This window comes from Syngnathoides biaculeatus, chromosome 2, assembly GCF_019802595.1.
Source record: "Syngnathoides biaculeatus isolate LvHL_M chromosome 2, ASM1980259v1, whole genome shotgun sequence".
Taxonomy (NCBI): domain Eukaryota; kingdom Metazoa; phylum Chordata; class Actinopteri; order Syngnathiformes; family Syngnathidae; genus Syngnathoides; species Syngnathoides biaculeatus.
In genome coordinates, this window is record NC_084641.1 from 28,158,994 (window position 1) to 28,181,137 (window position 22,144).

General features: G+C 44.8%; 1 long non-coding RNA gene across 2 annotated transcripts in view; it reads left to right on the forward strand.

Annotated features, from left to right (window-relative positions):
• LOC133513870 (uncharacterized) overlaps nt 1-22,144 on the forward strand; it is a 158,289-nt gene that overhangs the window by 121,610 nt on the left and 14,535 nt on the right. Inside the window, exon 5 of one of the 2 annotated variants that reach the window (XR_009798644.1) lies at nt 19,720-19,838. This is a non-coding gene — a long non-coding RNA (uncharacterized LOC133513870). Of the gene's footprint in view, nt 1-19,719; nt 20,225-22,144 lie in introns of those variants that run through there. The other variant, XR_009798642.1, reaches the window with a different exon arrangement.

The following is a 22,144-nucleotide window of genomic DNA, read 5'->3' on the forward strand; positions in this document are numbered from 1 at the left end:
GAGGAGTCTCTGCTAGGATGAAGAACGTCTATAAAAAAGTGGTCAGGCCGGCCAGGATGTCCAGATTAGAGACGGTGGCTCTGAAGAAACAACAGGAAGCAGAACTGGAGGTGGCAGAAATGAAGATGTTGAGGTTCTCGCTTGGTGTGAACAGGCTGGATAGGATTAGAAATTAGAGGGACAGCCAAAGTTGGATGTTTTGGAGACTAGGTTCGAGAGAGCAGACTTTCATGGAACCTTTGGTGTAATAGAAACAGTTTGTAATGACCTTCACAGTATAGGAAGAATTAGAAGGTTTGAGCTGACTAAAGGCTATTTGGAGCACTACGTGGTGACCCAGCTGGCTATTAGCCTGCTACATGGATCTCAGTAGCGTGAGCCCTGTGTAAAACCAGAGAATAGATCAAGTTCAGAGGCGAGAGACTGAATATATCGGTAGAAGGGTGCTGAGGATGGAGCTGCCAAGGAAGAGAGAGCAAGAGGAAGACCAAAGAAAAGGTTGACGGATGTTGTGAGGGAGGACATGAAGACTGTGGGTGTTAAGAGAGGAAGATGCACGAGATGGGCTTAGATGGGAAAAAGATGACACGCCGTGGCGACCCCTAACGGGACAAGCCGAAAGGAAAAGAAGAATTTTAGACAAATTATGTAAGCTTGGCCCCCCCTGAGAATTTCTCACAGCAAACCAAATTACTGCAACCACCCTGGGACCGACTGGATTTATGTACGAGATCATTAGTTAATTGTGATCCTTAAACTAAAAGTTTTATTTTGGTAGTCTTTGCTTCTATAAAGCCTTCAGCAACCTCGGCGTGCCCATCAATGAATAAAAAGCTGAGAGGAAGAAAGTGTCCGGTTCTTATTTACACTCCAAAAATAATATCAAGGCTCAGGCACCCTCCAAGCGCTTCTCTCATCCCTGGGGCAGAGTGTTGTGGTGCGTTAATGGAATTTTGCAACAAAAGTGTATCTCCAGGCATTTTGAAGAAGCAATTAGGCCCGTAATGGTAGCGCGACGACAAAATGAAAAGCATCTGCGGGGTGGCAAAAAATGGTCACATAAAAGATCCCAGCAGCGCATTGTATGACAAATAGAATTGTGCGTTTCTTGTACTATCTTCAAATAACACTGCTGGATGCCTATTGTGTTACATTGATTATTAAGATGCGTAATTATGTTGAGATGATGACAATTTACTCCAAGTTCGAATGAAACCAATACCTTATGTCAGACAAAAATACATTATCTTTAAAAAAAAAAAAAACTGCTTTAAAATCTCCAAGTTGACCTGCTCTAAACAACAAAGACCAGGTCTGCCGACTTTGTAAAATCAAATCAAATATTTCTTACCCTTTGAACAAATAATAGAACCTCTAAAGTTGTGATGAATGCAGTCATAAAGTTCAACATTTGGCAACACGTTTTGTTGGGGAAAAAAAAAAAAAAGACCTGCAAATATGAAAGACTGAGTCACTGATGGTGTTGTGGTAAATTCGTCTGAGATCGTTGCAGGCAGCGTGAGTTCAACAACACGTGTGCAGACGGTGCCGTGTATATTCATATATCGGAATTTCCGCACTACAAGCCGCGATTTTTGTCACACGCTTTCAACCAATGCGGGTTATACAATGATGCGGCTAATTTGTGCATTTTTTTCTAACGGCCGCCAGGGGCGGTCGAGCAGATAAGTTAAGAGTGAGCCAGGTGGAATGTATGTGTTGAGGAAGACACGAGTTTAATGTAATTTACCGCTTTGTGCATGAATAAAATTTGACCCTCATCATGGAAAACGCAAGAAGAAATACATAAATTGCGGCTTTCAAGTTAAAAGCAATCGAGCTGGTCGATAAAGAAGGAAGCGGTGGTGCTGCACGTAAACTTGGCATAAATGTATCGATGGTGAGACGCCGGAAATGGCAGGGGAAGAACTGGAGCAATGGATCAAGACGAAAAAATCTTTCAGAGGTAATATAAGCAGGCGGCCTGAACCCTGTTGCTGCCACGTCTCAGTGACTTTTACCGGTATGTTTTTTTGACCCAGCCCTGTTAGTGCTGTGTGACAACCGTATTGCTGCTGTGTTACTGCTGCGTTACTAAACTAAAGTTAAGGTATACAGTAAAGCGTCGGTTCTCGAACGTCCCCGTTTTCAAACAAATCGCTTTTCAAACGAAAATTTTGCGATTGTTTTTTTTTTTTTTTTTTTTTTTGGGGGGGGGTCGTTTTCGAACGAAAATCGGTACTCAAACGCCCCCGACAAAACCCGGAAACAACATATTACGCGCGGCCAGACCAGCTGACCCACGACGCGCTTTGTTGTGAATTCCCACGCCGCCGAAAAAACCCGGAAACAACATCATGCGCGCGGAGCAAGCAGCTGACCCACCCACGACGCGATTTGTTATTATCAATTCGAACGCCCCCCGAAAAAAAACACGGAAATTACTTAACGCAACCAACGCACTTTTGTTATTATTGTGTATAACGCAGCCTCTGTACACAGACGTGTCCCAGTAGCAACTGTTGTTTTTCTTCTTATCAAGGACTACCGTGTTAACCCCCAATCATGGCTCCAAAGAAGGCAAGTTGCTTGCAACTGATACGGCAATGCACTCCCAGCCTAGTGTACCCTACTACTAAAGCATACATTTTAAGTGAAAAATGAATATATTTCTTAAATTATATTATATAAAGTATTTAAACTATGCATGTATTTCTACTATGCAGTGTATAATCAGGAAAAAAAAAAGCTTTAAAAAGCCTATTTTTTGGGGGGGCTTGGGAACGCATTATTTCTTTTTCCATTCATTGTAATGGGAAACGTCGATTCGGTTTTTGAACAAATCACTTCTCAAACCATTTTCTGGAACGGATTGTGGTCGAGAGCTGAGGCATCACTGTATTATTAAAACTTTGAAAACTCTTTCTGTGTATCGTCTTTCTTTGTAAATATCTCATGGTTCAATGCGGGCAGATGCGGCTTATGTCTGTACAAAACGTTTTTTCCTTTAAAAATGTACTGGGTGAGACTTATAATCAGGTGCAAGCTATAGTCCAGAAATTATTGTACTTCTTTTTAACTTTTGTTTCTCAAAGAGTTGAATAGTCCACACCAAAAAATACAATTGTACAAAATGTTTTTTCCTTTAAAAATGTGGTGGGTGAGGCTTATAAACGAGTGGATCTTATAGTCCAGAAATTACGGTTGTTGGCTGGAAATTATCTTATTGGCCTAAAACGGGTGCCGGGGTGTGGATTTCTTTCCAGACCGCCAATGAGTTGGGCTCTGTGGTGCACGCTCATCCGTATTCCACCTTTAAGGTTTTCCTTCATAACCCAACACGAATGAATCAGTGGTAATTATTATATTCCCCACGCACACACACAATGTTTTTTTAATGTTTGGAGCATATTTTTATCACAGATTGTGTGACCAACAACTAAAATAAAGATGTGAATTGGGTTACACCACAGTATAAAACTAACAGTGTCATAAAAAGAAGGGAAGGGCGGGATTGAGCCAACTGGAATAATTTGATGTCTTAAAAAGGGGGGAAAAAAAAGAGGCAGAGGACTGAGATCCCCTTGAGGTCTACATGCTGCTGCTTTTGGACTCGGGCCTGCAGACGGAGCCAGCTCCATCATAAGGAATAGCAAAGGCGCTGCAATTCAGGATGGTGGTCAGGGACTGATAAGCTCAGGGAGAGCATGTAGGGAGATAACAGGACACAAGAAGCGATATCAGATTGGTGAAATTAAATGGATTTGAAAGGCCTCGCAAAGTGACAAAGTGGGATGAGTCGCACGAAATTCCCGGCAAAAGAAGACCGGGAGGATTTTTCTTAGCAACGTTGCAGTCCTTGGGGGAATACAATAGGAAACGAGAAAGAGTAGGACGAGTGAGGAGTTTTCAGAATGTCTGTGCATTTCCATTTCTATTTTTGAAAAAAAATTAATATAGAATACATAAATCTTGTATTCTAGATTGAAACATATTTGTTAAAAAATGTAAAGAAAAAAGTTTCAAAATACAATAAGGAGCTACAGTATGTACTGTATGTAGCCGAGTTTTTATTTTTTAAATAAATCACACGCATACATGCAACAAACAGAAATGCAGACCCACAAACTGCGAGTCGTCACGTGACCCATGCGGGAAGGCCAGCTGAGGGGTGCGTCCGCACTAAGAGATGAGGTACAAGCCCACGACTGCAGGGAGCGCCGCCCCAGAGACCACCCCAAACCCCTTCAGGCTGGGGGACGACACCCCCCCCCACCCCCCCGCACACAGACGGCACCGTGATGGAAGGAGATCTCCAGTACTTTGTACACAACAAGTTGGTCGAGTAGCAGGAAGGCAGTTTGTTACCGTTCATAACAAGAACAGTGTTAGTCTGAAATAAAATAATAGTAAGGAAGGGAAAGCGGTAACAGGTTCATTTGGCCTGTGCGCTAATGACAAATTGAGTAGCAACACGTTTATTTTAAGGGATGTTGCCATTAGCCATTACCACTTGCAGCAAAAATCAATTATTAGTCTTTTTCATGCTGTTAATTACTAAAATATACAATGTATTCAGTCGCTCACTTTCGCAAAACGTACGGGTGTGGTCAGTCATGCCCGCAGATATAAAGTTGCGAGTGTGGTCCACCAGTCATGCCCGCAGATATAAAGTTGCGGGTGTGTGTTCTGTCGGTAATTATGAGTGTACCCCTTTGAGAGCGGAGGGGGGCGGTGTCAGGTAAACTAGGAAGTGGAAGTAGGCTGAGCAGCAGCTCGTTAGAGAGCATGTGTTTCCGTGTTTAAAAAAAAAAAAGACGTCAGGCTGTGGTTCATTGCTCTGGATCGGTTTTCATGTGCGCTGAGAATGTGCGCAATTGCGCAGTGGCGCAGCTTCGAGGGAACATTGGTCGAGACGACACAAAATAAGCGACGTCTTTCAATATCTACGTATTTCTACATGCAACAAATTTCACTCGCGTGATTTTTTTTTGTGCTCGGCTGCAGATTTGCAAGTGCGATGGCACGCGGGTGCATACGTGCTCGTCAAATCACAGTGACTGATGTATTGATCGTTAAATTAGCGGTAATCTGTCACGGAACCGGTGTGCTTGGAAGTTCAGTAAATAACGTCTAATATCCAATCATTTGCAGAAAATATTGCGTTCATTATTCAATATTTAACAGTTAATTTATTAAAGCAAAGTAAAGGTACTTGACTTTTGACTTCACAGTATTATGAAGTTTTGATTGTCTGTAATGAAGGACGTATCAACAAATGGAAATATTGGTTGATAGGCTGCATACGTTTAACAGTCCAAGCCGGAGAACATAGAGAATGTTGAAAAAGGTAAACTCATCACACAAAGTGGAGGTACAATATTCATTTTTTTATGGAAAGAGATGACCTGCAGTTTGTACGCTGAATTTTGAATAAGTAAGCCGAACGAGTCTTAAAGCAGCGTACAAAAGAAAAGCACGAAATAGAATGTAGCAAATTCCTTCTTGGATAAAAACAAATTCCTTCTTTCATCAAATCTGGAGTTATCAGAGGAGCGAGTGAAGCGTCTTCGTGGCTGGCAAGATGGCGGAGGTACCCGAGGCTGCCTACAGGCCAGGTCTGCTCCACCGGAGAGCCCCCGGGGCCTCTCGTCACCAGCTGCTCTCCCAGATGTGATGGAATCTTGCCAAAAGATCCATCTTGAGCGTTCTTGCCTTGCATGACAAGGGAGCAGAACTCCAGTCGGGTCCTATTTGTTTCCTTAAATCCCGGAGTCACGTTGCTGGGAAGCGGCGGGACTAAAAGACGACTATCCAGCGTTCTTGGATGTCACTGATAACGACCTTTTTTTTTTTTTTTTTTTTTTTTTTTTTAAGGGGACAGGCGCATCTGACTCCCCGTTGCCGCCGGTTATTGTGCTTCCTCCCGCCATAAACTCCCCACTCGGATTCGTTCCGTGGGGCTCGTACATCACAAACGTGCCTTTTCATGTTTGTTTGCGAGGTCTCATTTGGATGCTCGTCACAGGTGGGTCTTCGCCTCCGCTGTGAAACGCTGACATTTGACTCGCTCATTACGAGAAGTATGAATATTAAAGCGGTGACTCCGCTTCCGTGCGGCTGACTCGCGGTTCCATTCGGGTTGACAATTCCGTCACGGATAGGATGTAGGGAAACAAACTTAATTAACATCAACGGTTTGCCTACGCGCTTGATAATGCCGCCAGATTTTTTTTTAACCGTGAAACTGCACATGTAATTGACAAGCATTAGCAGCGATTCTTCAGCGTCGATATATGAAACGCTCCACGAAGTGTCAGTAAAGCTGAGCTCCCCAAAGTATTCCGAGGCCTTAGATGGCTGCGAAAAGCGCTTTGGAAAGTCTCCAAACGCGGGACTTGTCTCCCTTATGCATTGCGGGAAAAGGACACTTGAAATGACTGAAGATTAATTGGTCCTGAAGAACTTTTAAAAGACTAACGGCGTCCTCAGAAACTATGCTATCAATAGAATGAAGCGAAACGCGATCGAGCATTTTAAAAGTCTACTTCAACAAAAAAATGCAAACTTTTTTTTTTTTCCCTCCCTTCGTCCTTCGAGTGCCTGTAATGCTATGTTGCTATTGGCATCTAGTTAGGTTCGTGTATGACTCATATTTTGTAAATCAAATGTTTTGCCGTCTTCTTCTTCTTTGTCTTTCGGCTTGTCCCGTTAGGGGTCGCCACAGCGTGTCATCTTTTTCCATCTAAGCCTATCTCGTGCATCCTCCTCTCGAACACCCACTGCCCTCGTGTCCTCCCTCGGAACATCCATCAACCTTTTCTTTGGTCTTCCTCTCGCTCTTTTGCCCGGCAATGCCATCCTCAGCACCCTTCTTCCAACATACTCACTCTCTCCCCTCTGGACATGTCCAAACAATCGAAGTCTGCTCTCTCGAACCTTCTCTCCAAAACATCCAACTTTGGGTTAGTTCATTGGTCATGGGTCATTTCTAATCCTCTCCAACCTGCTCACTCCAAGCGAGAACTTCAACATCTTCATTTCTGCCACCTCCAGTTCTTCCTCCTGGTGGTGCTTCAGTGCCACCGTCTCTAATCCGTATATCGTGGCCGGCCTCACCACTGTTTATAAACTTTGCCCTTCATCCTAGCGGAGACTCTTCTGCCACATAACACACCAGACACCTTCCGCCAACGGTTCCACCCCGCTTGGACCCGTTTCTTCCCTTCCTTACCACACTCCCCATTGCTCTGGATTCTTGACCCCAAGTATTTGAAGTCGTCCACCCTCCCTGGAGCCTCACTCTTCCCCCTCCGCCCCTCTCATTCACGCACATATATTGTGTCTTACTTTGGCTAATCTTCATTCCTCTCCTTTCCAGTGCATCCCTCCATCTTTCTAATTGTTCCTCCGCCTGTTCCCTGCTTTCACTGCAGATCACGACATCATCTGCGAACATCATAGTCCAAGGGGAATCCAGTCTAATCTCGTCTGTCAGCCTATCCATTACTACCGCAAACAGGAAGGGGCTCAGCGCGGAACCCTTATGCAGTCCCACCTCCACCTTGAATTCTTCTGACACACCACCGGCACATCTCACCTCTGTTCTGCTCCCCTCATACATGTCCTGTACTATTCTAACATATTTCTCCGCCACATCAGATGTAAATGACAGCTCAATGCCGTTGTCTTGTTATTATACTCATCTTAGGTCATTTTGTATTGTTTTCTTAATGTGTACCTGTGTACGTGCCTGTGTCAACAACACAAGATAGTCACACGACCTCACACAAGTTTCTCTATTGGGCTTCGTGGGTATAGATATAAAAACTAGATCCGCCAGCTCGGCCAATCCACATGCCTACATGGCACAGTATCAGTGGGACGGTTTCACCATTCCCACAGAAGACAAAGGCACAAGACTGTTTCTGTATAAACGACAGCTGTCATGCTTTGCATAGAGCTCGTGCACGTGACGTCACCATTTTCACGGCACCATATTGCCGGTCAAACAGAGCTGCTCGACCTTGTGGGGGACATTAAACACACAGCAACACGCTAGTGCAGCGCTAACTGGGCCGGTTAAAAAAAAAAACCTATTGGTAAAAATCATGGCAGTTACACAGCAGCAACGTGCTAGCACAGCGCCAATGCTAGCGCAGCGCTAACAGGGCCAGCAAAAGTCACTTCCTTGGCACATATACAGTATTCAACCGGTCTCATTCTTATCTTTTTTTCCTCGAGTGCCCCCTTGCGGCTGTTAGAAAAAATGCACAAATTAGCTGCATCACCGCGTAAGCCGCAGGGTTGAAAGTGTGTGGAATAAGTCGCGGTTTATAGGTCGAGAATTATTACTCATTTGTAACTGCAGCAGTGTCGATCTTCCTTTCCCTTATACCAGCGGTCGGGAACCTTTTTGACTGAGGGAGCCATAAATGCCAAATATTTTAAAACGTAATTTCAAAAGAGCCATGCAATATTTAATACAATACAGTCTCGGAAGTCTTTTAAATAACATGATGACGTTGCTAACCAATGATGACAAAAGCACTTCTTACCATTAATGCGACTTCAGGTGCTTCCTGGTTTTGCTAATGGCTTGACAGTCTGTTTCATACACTGTCAGATTAATCTTTACGCAGGCGTTGAGATTTCCATCCGTTATTCGTGAACGTAATTCAATTTGATTTTCTATCATGCTGGTGGGACGGTGAACAGTTCTTGCCAACAAAGGCGTGTCCTTTATTCGTTTGATTATCTTGTCTTGATGCAAACTCGGCAAAATGTTGATTGACAACGTCGAATACGAACGCTTTGGCATACTCCCCATCTGTGGATTTAAACACGCAGCAGAACCCTCCATCTCCACAATGGCTGTCCAATCTTGTTGAAAACTTCGCTGGTCCTCGAATTCTTTTCTTTGAGCATAAATAGTTGTTCCGATTAGATCAGCATTAGACCCTTCTGCGCCACTGGACTTCGATTCCCACGCAAAAACTACGGCAACCCACTACAACGCCACTAGGACAAACCTTCGCTGCACGACAAAAATCACACTGACAGCGTGTTGTTATGAGGGCTCGGCGGGCCATATGCAACCACCAAAAGAGCCAGGTATGGCTCGCGAGCCATAGGTTCCCGACCGCCGCCTTATACAGTAGTTGTGTCATGATGAGGGGAATAATGCAATAACGTTTCAGAATTTACTGCGCAAATCCCATGTTTAACACATCATCTCAAAGTATGTCTTCATTTGTTACATAGTCAGCTAATCCCGTCAAGGTTTTGCTGCTTCTTTTGCTGTTTTATCTGTAAATCCATTTCCTCATGATTCTCTTTGTCTGTATTTGATGTGTGTACTGCACATTTAGATACGGCTATTTCTTTTGGTAATTGAACTGCTATGAGCAAATGTTGTAGTAGCGCTGCATGTGTCACTGTGTTGCCTGTAGTTGTCGCTATTCCTCTATTTTTCCAGTATTGTCTGTGTAGATTGTGATACCACCGTGAATACAGCAGCATCTGGTCTCAGATTGTTTAAGACTGTCCAATAAGATATTGTCTGTACAGTTCAGTCGTCCCAATCCAAATCTGGTTCTTTTTCTGTCCAATCGGGAACATTTCGTACTACCAAAACAAATTGTCCCAAAACTCTTCCACTCCACTTATAATTCCTTGTGTAGTGCATTTAGTTTGTCAGTCAGTCTCTGATATACCATCCGAGTACAGATAATCATGATTTTGTCTGGTGTGGGCTGTTATAACTTCATCTTATACTACATTGTCACATGCAATGAGTCACTTCCTACGTCATTTTGTGGTTGTTCAATCACGTCCGCCACTTGCCACTTGAATAATGTTTTATTTTCTTGAATGCGGGAGCGAATAGGGGGCTTGCAAAGGAAGCGGTGACGTCTGTACAAGCTCTTTGTCAGCTCTGCTTCCTTTGTGCAATCAAGCCCAAAGTTGAAGGACATCAATATGGCGACTGACAGTGAAATAATATAAGTAGGTCTTACCAACCTTATGTAGTGCGTTACAGGCATGTTCTTGACTTCATTTGCCTTACAGCGCAAAATCGGTTTCCTCGGCAATGTCGAGGAGAGCTATTTTGTTCATCTGCCACAGCTGCATACTTTAAGATTATTCTTTTCCCCTCTGCTTTTGCTGCCCCCCCGGGAGAAGGTCGGCAGGTGGCTCACGCAACCACATGCGCGCCCGCTGAGACAAGAGTGGGAGGAATAATCGGGCGCGACACGGCGTTTGTTACGAGAGAATCCAAACGGGTAAACTGAAGAAAAGGAATTGTGTCGTCTTGTGTCGGAAGACATTCACGAGTGATTGTCATCTTGTCGAACGGCCAGCAGGAAAAACAACGACTGACCAGGAAAGATTTGGCACCAACGCAGTCGTTCACTGTCACATTTGGGGGAATAGTAAATTTCAAACAGAAGCAGATGTCCGTCCATCCGTCCATTCTCTACCGCTTCTCCGGGTCGGGTCGCGGGGGAAGTAGCTTCAGCAGGGATACCCAGACTTCCCTTTCCCCAGCCACTTCTTCCAGCTCTTCCGGAGGGATCCCCATTTGTTCCCAAGCCGTAGTCTCTCCGGCGTGTCCTGTGTCGTCCTCGGGGTCTCTTTCGGGTGGGACGTGCCCGGAACACCTCACCAGGGAGGCGTCCAGGTGGCATCCGAATGAGATGCCCCAGCCACCTCATCTGGCTCCTCTCAATGCGGAGGAGCAGCGCCTCGACACTGAGCCCCACCTGGAGCTTCTCACGCGTTCTCTCAGGGAGAGTCCGGACACCCTGCGGAGGAAACTAATTACAGGATCTCGTTCTTTCGGTCATGACCGAAAGCTCGTGCCCATAGTTGAGGGCAGGAACGCACATCGACTGGTAAATTGAGAGCTTCGCCTTTCGACTTAGCTCCCTCTTGACTACAACAGACCGGTACAAAGTCCGCGTCACCGCAGACGCTGCACCGATCCGTCTGTCGATCACCCGCTCCATTCTCAGAAGCGGATGTGTGCAGTGCAAAACTTACATTCGTATTTTAGTTATGCGTTCCATCCATTATCCGAGCCGGTTATCCTCACAAAAGTCATGGGAGAGCCGGAGCCTATCCCAGCTAGCTTCGGGCGAAAGGCAGACTACTTCCTGAACTGGTCGCCAGTCAGTTGCAGGACAGATATAAAGTACAAGAGCATCACTGAGCAGGAACCAATCGCACGCTGCCCGTACCAAAATCAGGCAGGTATGTGTACCACTACACCATCAGTGGCTCAATTATGTGTTCCTTGACAAAAATATATCCCAAAGGGTTTTTGGATTTAATTAAAGTATTGATTACAAGCACATAGATACAACAACTAAGTGTCTTGAATCTTCTTCTTTTCCTTTCGGCTTGTCCCGTTGCCTTGTTCTTTTTTTAAATGTATGCAGTATTTTTTAATACAAACAAACTATATGTTTTCCTCTTCTTCAGCGTGTTATCTTAGATGAACGCAAATTTGTTTGGAACAGTTTTTACACCAGATCCCCTTCCTGACGCAACCCCTCTGCATCTAGCCGGGGAGAGAACCTTAGAGAGCCTGGTATTCCTAGGCGGTCTTCCATCCATGTACTAACCAGGGCCAAACCCGCTTAGCTTCCGAGATCTGACGAGATCAGCCGTTCTCGGCGTAGCATGGCCGTAAGCAACCAAGTCTCTTGAATACCACAACGATATTCCTGATTTTTACGCCAAGAAATTTTCTCAATCTGGACCTTTTTAAATTTTAGTGGAATACTCCTGGCCTACATCAGTGACACAAGTCCAAACAGTCATTGCAATGACACCTGTCTCAGAATTCTAATGGAACTTATCGATCTAGTCAAGCAAAAGTAGAGACGTCAGGGTGTCTCACTTACCATTCAAGATGGCACCGCTACTCCCAACACTGTGTACTATGTCTTGCTGTGACATTCATTGTTTTAGTCCTCGTACGAGCTCCCGAATTTCAGACCAGATCACAATGTCTTCTGCCAGCACCATAGCCAGCATAGTCCTGTCTCATACCATAGCGAACAAGAAAAAATGTGAACCGAACCTTGATGAAGTCCAACTCTAAAGTGAAGATTTCTGTCACTCCGGCAGAACACTTCACCGCTGTTTTACTCTTCTCAGACATGTACATGTCTTGGACAAGTCTTTTTTGGAACACCTTGGAGCAAACAAAATGTCTGGTAAGGTTACTGCAAATCGTGAGTTCTTTTTATACTTTTTACTGCAGTCAAAAGAAATATCCAACGGAAAATGAACTAGTTTTCAAATTAATTTTTATAATGTAATATGCGAATTGGCACACTGAGTGTGACGGCCATGTTTTGGCCGGGCTTGGGACCAGCCTACAGATTGGACCGTTTTATGCCCCTATAAAGCTGCATTTTGTTCATCACACTCAAAGACAGATATTGATGACAGTCACTGTGATTTGACAGGCGCGTATGCGCCCGTGCGCCATCGCACTCGCAAGTCTCCAGTTGAGCACGAAAAATCAGGCGCGTAAAATTTGTTATGAGTAGAAATACATAGATATTGAAAGGCTTCGCTTATTCTGTGTAGACTTGACCAATGTTCCCTCTCAGCTGCGCCGTTGCGTAAATGCGCACTTGTCGCACACTCTCAGGGCACATGAAAACCGATCCAGCAGTGAACCACAGCCTGATGCCTTTTTTTTTTTTTTTTTTAAACACGGAAGCACGAGCTGCTGCTCAGACGACTTCTACTTCCTAGTTTACCTGACTCCGCTCTTAAAGGAGTACACTCATAATTACAATCAGAACATACACCCACAACTTTATATCTGCGGGCATGACTGGTGGACCACACCCGTAACTTTACATCTGCGGGCATGATGGGCCAGACCCGTAATTTATATATATCTGCGGGCATGACTGGTGGACCACACCCGTAATTTATATCTGCGGGCATGACTGGTGGACCACACCGTAACTTTACATCTGCGGGCATGACGGACCAGACCCGTGCATGTTTCCAAACGTGAGTGACTGATGCTGATGATGATGATGATAATGAGAACTGATGGAATTAATTTTTTGAACATGTTGCTGCCAACTACTCAACACACGTATATGAACCCTATCTTACAGATGCAGTGTTTGTAACCAGAACAACTCCCATGAATCCAGCATACAGATTGAGATGTTTTAATCAAATAGGAGTTGAACCACACACTTTATTTACTCAGAATCATCATTATTTATCTTGTTTAGGACATTTGCACATTGCATTCCTCCAACTTTGTGCCCACAGTTTGTGTGAGAAAATATTGTCTTCCAGCGAGCACGCTCGAAACACGGCTCTAAAAATGACTTTTTTGGATGTTTTGAAGAACTTCCAAAGGGCTTTGGCCTTAAGTCCATCAGTCACTTTCGGGATGAACTAAAACAGAGATGGTATGCCAGCGAGAATTCTCTCAGGTGACCTTGCAAATGTTCTTCTCAAAATAAAAAATCCAATCACAGACAAGGCATGAGACAACATCTTGACTAATGTCTTTCCAGAAATGTGGAAACTCACAATCATGCCGCTGCCAAGGGGAACAATTGTTTTGCTTTGTTTTTTGTTTTTTCCCTTCTCACCTTGTGTGGGCAGAATATTACTTATCTTCAGGCGGTTGTCAAAGTTCAAATCATATCATTTAGAAGGAGATAGATTATTTTGATGTCTGAAACAGTGTTCAATCTTCCACTGTAGCTTATTTCTAATGTCATTTATTTGTTCTTTCCTGGCCTCTTTGTTTGGTTTTGCAGGTGTCATTTTCAAGATCACTGGACGATTAATGCGTGCCTAAAATGATTATTCTAGTGTGTATTACGAGTACCACTAGTGGTATGCCGGCTCGCTTTGATGGTACGCAAAAGAATCACTGAATTAAATATTCAACCTGCGTGTGGTTTAATTTTTTTTCAAATCCAGTACAGTAAATCTAAGTACCATTTAGGTACATTCAACTTCTTAATAAATTTGCATTTATCCATCCATTTACTGAGCCGCTTATCCTCACAAGGGTCGCGGGAGTGCTGGAGCCTGTTCCAGCTGTCAATGGGCAGGAGGCGGGGTACACCCGGAACTGGTCGCCAGCCAATCGCAGGGCACATAGAGACAGACAACAGTCGCGTTCACAATCACACCGAGGGGAAATTATAGTCTCCATCCATCTATTTTCGTAGCCGCTTATCCTCACAAGGGTCGCGGGAGTGTTGGAGCCTGTTCCAGCTGTCAATGGGCAGGAGGCGGGGTACACCCTGAACTGGTCGCCAGCCAATCGCAGGGCACATAGAGACAGACAACAGTCGCGTTCACAATCACACCGAGGGGAAATTATAGTCTCCATCCATCCATTTTCTTAGCCGCTTATCCTCACAAGGGTCGCGGGGAGTGCTGGAGCCTATCCTACCTGTCAACGGGCAGGAGGCAGGGTACACCCTGAACTGGTCGCCAGCCAATCGCAGGGCACAGAGACAGACAACAGTCGCGTTCACAATCACACCGAGGGGAAATGATAGTCTCCATCCATCTATTTTCTTTGGCGCTTATCCTCACAAGGGTCGCGGGAGTGCTGGAGTCTGTCCCAGCTGTCAATGGCCAGGAGGCGGGGTACACCCTGAACTGGTCGCCAGACAATTGCAGGGCACATGTAGACAAACAGCCGCACTCACAAACACACCTATGGGCAACTTTTTAGAGTGTCCAATTAATGTTGCATGTTTTTGGGCTGTGGGAGGAAACCGGAGTGCCACCCAGAGGAAACCCACGCAGGCACGGGGAGAACATGCAAACTCCACACAGGCGGGGCCAGGATTTGAACCCCGTTACTCAAAACAGTGAGGGCCAACGCTTTACAGCTGCGCCACCGTGTCGCCACACGCAATATATTTTTTACATTTTTCTTTTTATAAACATGGCATTATTTAAAATTGTCACTTCAAACTGCCCAATGTTACATTTGCTCGCTACTGCACACATTTAAGGAATAACTCTATGATGAACACTTGGGCCTACTACGTTAAATTGGTTTTGAAGCGGTATTTGGAGTAAACATTTAAGAACCGCTGCTCTAGAGATATGACTAACGCTTGAATGAATTAGATGCATGAAATTATTTGTCATTCTTTAATGCACCTCTTGCAAAATAAGGCAAATCTTAATCACAGGAAATCTGCAAAAGATTGCACGGGGATTCGACTAATCACCGTAGAGTATCTTACATATTCAGAGGTTGAGGTTTAATGACCTCTAATAAGCCCTTCTTATCCTTATCCGTAGATAGGGACTGCGATGACATATTCCATATAATACACACAAAATGCAATTTGCAGGCAACCCGCGCTGAATTAATTCGAATTTACCTTTATAGTCCACAAACAGAAGAAAGCCATTATTTAGTTTCCTTGTACGCCCAAGTATAAAGTCCCGTAATTCCAGGCCTACAAGAGAGCACCTGGTTATAAGCCTCACCCGGTACATATGTAAAGGAAATACCATTTGGTACATACATACGCCGCAGCTGTGGAAAAGCCGCAAGTGCCGACATTGAAACAGGAGATATTTACAAAGAAAGACGGTACACAGAGAGTTTAACGCTAACGCTAGCACCGCACTAACGGGAACAGTTAAAAAAAAAAAAAAAAAACATACCGATAAATATCATTGAGACACGGCAGTAACACGGTAGCCCATCGCAAACAGGGCCGGGCCGGTAAAAGTCACTTCCTCGGCACATATATTCCACCGATCTCACACTTACCTTTTCTGCTCGAGTGCCCCCTTGTGTCCGTTAGAAAAAAAAAAACACAAATTAACCGCATCACCAAATAAGCCGCAGGGTTGAAAGCGTGTGGCGGAAAAAGTCGCGGCTTATAGGCCGGAAATTACGGTATTATTATGATTATTTTGATTTTTTTTTTTTTTTTTTTTTTTTGCAGCAGCAGCTGGAGAGCGTTGGCCTCCCAGTTCTGAGAACCGGGGCTCTAAATTGCCCCTAGGTGTGATTGTGAGTGTGGATGCTTGTCTCTACGTGTCATCTGATTGGCTGGCAACCAGTTCAGGGTGTACCCCGCCTCCTGCCCGTCGAAAGCTGGGATAGGCTCCAGCACTCCTGCGACCCTTGTGAGGATAAGCGGCTGAGAAAATAGATGGATGTTTTGTTTTTTTTAACAATGTGATACTGGCGGTGTTGTGGTACAATCGCCTGATTTAGGGGAAGGCAGTGTGGGTTCAACGGGTTGTAGCGTGGAGCCTCCTCGACTTATCCTCTTCAGTTCTTTTACATTACAATTAATTGATTCCCTGTCAGATAAGGAAGTCTTTTGTAGCGCAAGTTGTCTTCGGAATGTCTACTCGGAGCATTTTGGGATCAGTGCCACACACTTCATCCCGACGAGAGCGGGAAGGATCACATTTGGCTTTGCAACCACTTGGCGTCCAGCATAACGCTTTGCAAAGACGACGATAATATTTCTAAAAAGAATGGAGAAAGACGGAATGATCCATTGAGTTGGAGAAACGACTTTCACAAATTCTTCTGAAATACATATTTATTTCAGCAGCAGTCTTGCTTCCACTAATCACAATATTGTCGGTATTATTAAACGGTGTCAATTAAAGCTAAGCTACCTAATAGCTATTGGGCAAACGATAAATTGAATATCTTGAGCTTGAGCATCTGGATCAAATATTGTGGTTTTTATTGTGGTCTAGTCAGACATTTAAAATGTGGATAAGCGGCAGGAATTTGCTCAAAAAAGGGCGCTCGGGTGCTGCCCCACCATTAGCTGCGGGTGGCCTCTTGAATGAATGACTAAAATACATAGATTCCAAAGTATACAGTACAGGGAGTCCTCAGTCTACGACAGAGATCAGTTCCCACAGTAGCGACTTAAGTCGGATTTCACCGTTAAGTCAAAAGTTACGCTGACCGCTGGGATTGGCTTCAGCATTCCCGTGACCCTCGTCAGGATAAGCAGCACAAAAATGGACGGCCGTTGGTACTTTTTGTTCATCTTTGTCGTCTGATTTTGTGACACAGGAATCTTTAGCCGTCGTCTCTCTTTGCAAGCTCGACGTACGCCGTAATTCCTCCTCACTTGCGATAGATGGGACAAAGGTGGGGCGCTACGTTCCGGCGCCCTGAGCCGGTCGACTTGTCGATCGGCCACGGCCGGATGTGACGTCATCGGTCGACGCGTTTGCAAAACGGAAGAGAGGGGGTGGGGCATAATCCTCTCAGAATGTCACAAAAGAGCCGCGAGCGTAAGTCAGGGGTGCTAAATGTGTCGATGTACCCGTCGGCGCCAAGCACGGCTTCGGTGGTGGTTCGTCCGCCATGGACGAGGCACAGCTTCGGCCTGGCTGGCTCATGTATACTGTCTATTGTTGGTTAGAAGTGATCCGCATATCATCTAAATGTGGCTCAAAATAAAACGATAGGGTAATATTGCCCGGCTTACTTCACTCAATTGTGTCCGCGGCGGACGGCTTCGGCCTGGGTGGCTCATCATGGTCCCACCCAGGTGACTCATACATACTGTCAGGGAGTCTGTTGTTAGTTAGAAGTGATCCGCGTAGCATCTAAATACGGCTTGAAACGATGGGGTAATATTGCCCCGGTCACTTCACTCGATTGTGAGATGTTCTCTTCTTTGAAAAGAGCTTCCGTGTCCCATAGTAGGCGGCACAGCGTGTTTTCAGTGGCGAATGTCCTGGTGTGACATCACAGACAGACGTTGCCGCCAATATGGCGACCACTTGGATGTCGAATGAGACTTCCGCAACTTTGCGCATGGATGACGCGCTCTCCGCTCATATTTATTTTTTCGGATAGACATTAAAGTGAATAATGTTATATGTATTTTTCATGACAATATTTATTTTAGAATGTTTATAGGGATGACACTTGGCCTTTAAAGGCAAGTGGAAATTGGCCAATTTATGTGCACCTGCAGCTGCTACCGATAATGTACAAATCCACTGGAAGTAATGCTAAACGTCTTATTCGAGTACAGAATGACTTTTAGGAGACCTTTTAACATCAAGTCTCTAAAGCAGGTGTCCTACCATATGCCGCATGAATTATACACAAATGTTTAATGGCTTATAACATCACTCATTACCGAGCAATATGGCAACAAGCCTTTTACTCAGCTCTGACATGTACCGTAATTTCTGGCCTGTAAGCCGAGACTTTTTCACACGCTTTCAACCCTGCTGTTTATGCGGTGATGCAGTTAATTGGTGCATTTTTTTCTAACAGCCGCAAGGGGGCACTCAAGCAGAAAAGGTAAGAGTGAGGCCAGCGGAATATATGTGCCAAGGAAGTGACTTTTACCGGCCCTATTAGCGCTGCGCTAGCGTTAGCGCTGTGCTTAGCGTGTTTCCGCTGTGTCACTGGCATGTCTCAGTGATATTTACCGGAAAGTTTTATTTTAAGCAACCCGATTAGCATTAGCTTTAGCGTGGGGCTAGCGTTAGTGCTAGTGTTAGCACTAGCGTTAAACTCTTTCTGTGTACCGTCTTTGTAAATAACTCGTATTTCAATGTGGGCATTTGCATTATTTACTCAGCCGTGGCATATGTACGTACCAAATGTTATTTCCTTTACAAATGTACTCGGTGAGGCTTGTAACCAGGTGCGCTCTGTAGGCTGGGAATTACGGATATCTGTATATATATATAATATATATATATATATATATATATATAGGGGGATTTTTGTCTTGAAGGATAAATAGTTCACAATTTATTCATGATGCACTGTAATTATATATATATATATATATATATATATATTACCGGTTAGCGCTGTGCTTGTATGTTACTGCAGTGTCTCAGTGATTTTTACCAGTATGGTTTTTTTTTTTTTAACCAGCCCTGTTAGCACGGCGCTAGCGTTAGCATTAACATGGCGGCACTAGAGTTAGCGCTAGCGTTAGCATTAGCTCGGCGGTGCTGGCGCCGCGGCGTTTGCGTTAAACTCTCTGCTGTGTACAGTCTTTGCAAATATCTCGTGTTTCAATGTGGGCACTTGCGGCTTTTACGCAGCTGCGGCGTGTGTATGTACCAAATAGTATTTCCTTTACAAATGTACTGGGTGAGGGTTATATAACCAGGCGCTCTCTGTCAGCCAGGAATTACGGTGTGTGTGTGTGTATATATATATATATATATATACATACATATATATATATATATATACACGTAAACCAGGGGTTGTGGGTTCGTATCCCACTGGGGCCTCCACTCCCTGAGAAGGGTTGCGTCAGGAAGGGCATCCGGCGTAAAAATTGTGCCAAACATATATGTGCGTTCATCTGAGATGACACGCTGTGGCGACCCTTTTATGTATATACATACATATATATATATATATATATATATATATAGCACAGATTACAGTCTATAGAGACATGGACATCATGTAGCGGAGTGGATTGTCTTGTTCAGGAGAGGCTATATGGCATTCGTCAAAATCTACATTTAAAAACAAATAAATAAACAAGGAGCCATCAGAGTCAACCAGTCAGCGTTGTTCTTTTCTTCATCTCCACGTACAAGCAGGGATGACATTCAAACGAAAAGGCTGATCGCGAAGCATTGTGCGACATCCCTGAGCGACCCGCCGCTTTTCACACGGATCGTCTTGTCATTCTGCAGCCGGCGAGGCCGCACGTCCTGCAAAGGTGACACGCCGCGAATGCAGACCGCCGTCAACGAGAGGAACTCGCGGGAGGCACCGACAGCAACAAGACCCGAGGCGGACTTGACCCACAGAGGTACCGCGAGTCCCGAATGTCACGCGCCCACTCCTAGCGCGTCATGACAGCATACACGGACGGCTGAAAAGCTGCAGATGCATCTCGTACCGCCGAACGCGGGGAGGGGACGAAGCCGCCGGCCAGCTCCCTGAATTTTTACCACCGCTGAGCACAACAAGGCGATCGTGCTGCGGTTGTTTGTTTGCAGGATTACGCTAAAGTGCAATTGTTCCGGATACTCTACGTAAAAAAAAAAAAAAAGGACATGGTATGGTCTTAACATCAACACACTTTGTTCTGAACACCTCCTTTGATTTGTTTCGAGATCTGAAAATTGTTCAACGCACAGGGCGGGTATCAATATTTGTCTTTCTATCGGTGTATATTTTTGTGTCAATGAACTTTCCTACCACATTTTCATTTACTGAGATGGACGAGTTTGTTATTTCACAATAATCACGACGCCCCCATCCTTGTTTCTTATATAATATTGGTGCAAATTGATTTTTAAAAAAAAAAAAACAACAAATTCCAAAACAAACATCAATTTAACTCCATGTTCAATTCAAACAACCTTTCAAAAAAAAAAAAAAATAGATGTCACCGACACCGCGCAGGGATGCGCTCACGGAGATTCTAACTTGGATCCCCTGACTACGAGGCAGATGTGCAAATAATTCCATTCTATTCCAGTTTGAGTTCTGCTTAGAATGCAGAGGTGGAGGGTGGGAGTGGGGATGGGGGGGGGGTCCTTAATCCTGCTTGTGTGCATCAGCTAAATGCAGAATCGTCTTCAAAACAATCCCACGGCGAGCGAGGCTTTTATGCGACTGCGAGCCGCGAGCTTGTCCTCACGCGTCGGCTCGTTCTTTTTCCGACGGCCACGTGAACCCTCGCTGACCCGCCACTCTGGAGGCTGGCTTGGGGGGTCTGCGGACAGCGATCCTTGGCCTCATGCCCGAGCCCACGTCTGCACACGATCTCTCTGGGCGCCGGGCCCCGAGGCTGGGCCAGAATCTTTAAGAAACACCCAGAATCACACATTTACTCTTAAAGTACACAGCAAAAATGAACAGGCAGCCATTTTAAGAGGTGCAGTTCCCTGAGAAAGTGACAAGTGCGCCAGGAAGGCTGCTTGAAACAAGTGGCAAATTGTCCAAAGGGGAGAGGAAAACAAATGGAAGACGACATCGGATGAGGACAAAGTCAGCAAGGCTAAGATAATTCACATTAGACCGAGCATGCGTACTTCACCTCAAAGCGAACGGGAAACGTCCACATTCAAGGTCAAGCTTTGGTCTGGATGTCAAATCAAATTTCAGCTTTTTTATCCTGTTAAAGCCGACAACGACTACTAAATATGTGGTTGTCGGAGCCACTTTTGCATTATCGTTCAATCTTTCATCCATTTTCCACCAAAACAAAAAAGTACTGTACTCTGTACTCAGCGGACCTCGGATTACTATGAGCTCACTGAATCGTGCCATTAATTGAAAATGGGAATTGAGAGATGAAAATGCTGTTCTCGTCCTTCCACTCTTCTCCTGCTTTGTCACCAATTGTAGAAAGTAGAAAGATGTTTTTAGTTTTATTTTATTCTATGCAATGGGCCACAAAAAAAAAAAAATTGAGGTGGGCCACAAATGGCCCTCGTGCTGTAGTTTGGACACCCACGGCTAAGTGAGGAGTACTCGGAGAAAACCGACACAACCATGGCAAGAACATGCAAACTCCAGACGGAAGACTCTGAACCGAGACACGCTAACCACAACTGCCACATACAACACGCAAAGAAAACACACCAATAACAATAAGAAAAACGATTTAGAAGAGGAAGTACACAATTTAAATTTACCGTAATTCCAGGCCTACAGAGCGCACCTGGTTACAAGCCTCACCCAGTACATTTGTAAAGGAAATACCATTTGGTACATAAATATACCGCAGCTGTGTAAAAGCCGTGCTAATGCCAGTGCTAACGCTAACAGGTCCAGTTAAAATAAAAAGCTGTGCTAGCGCCGTGCTAATGCTAGTGCTAATGCTAACCGGCCCGGTTAAAATAAAACATTCCGGTAAATGTCACTTAGACACGCCAGTAAAACAGCAGCAACACGCTAGCACAGCATTAACGCAGGGCCGACAAAAAGTCACTTCCTCGGCACATATATTCCACCGGTCTCATTCTTACGTTTTCTGCTCCACTGCCCCTTTGCGGGCGTTAGGAAAAAATGCAAAAATTAGCCGCATCACCGCATAAACTGCAGGGTTGAAAGCGTGTCAAAAAGTCGCAAAATTCCGGTAATTGGTGCAACGAAATACTGCAC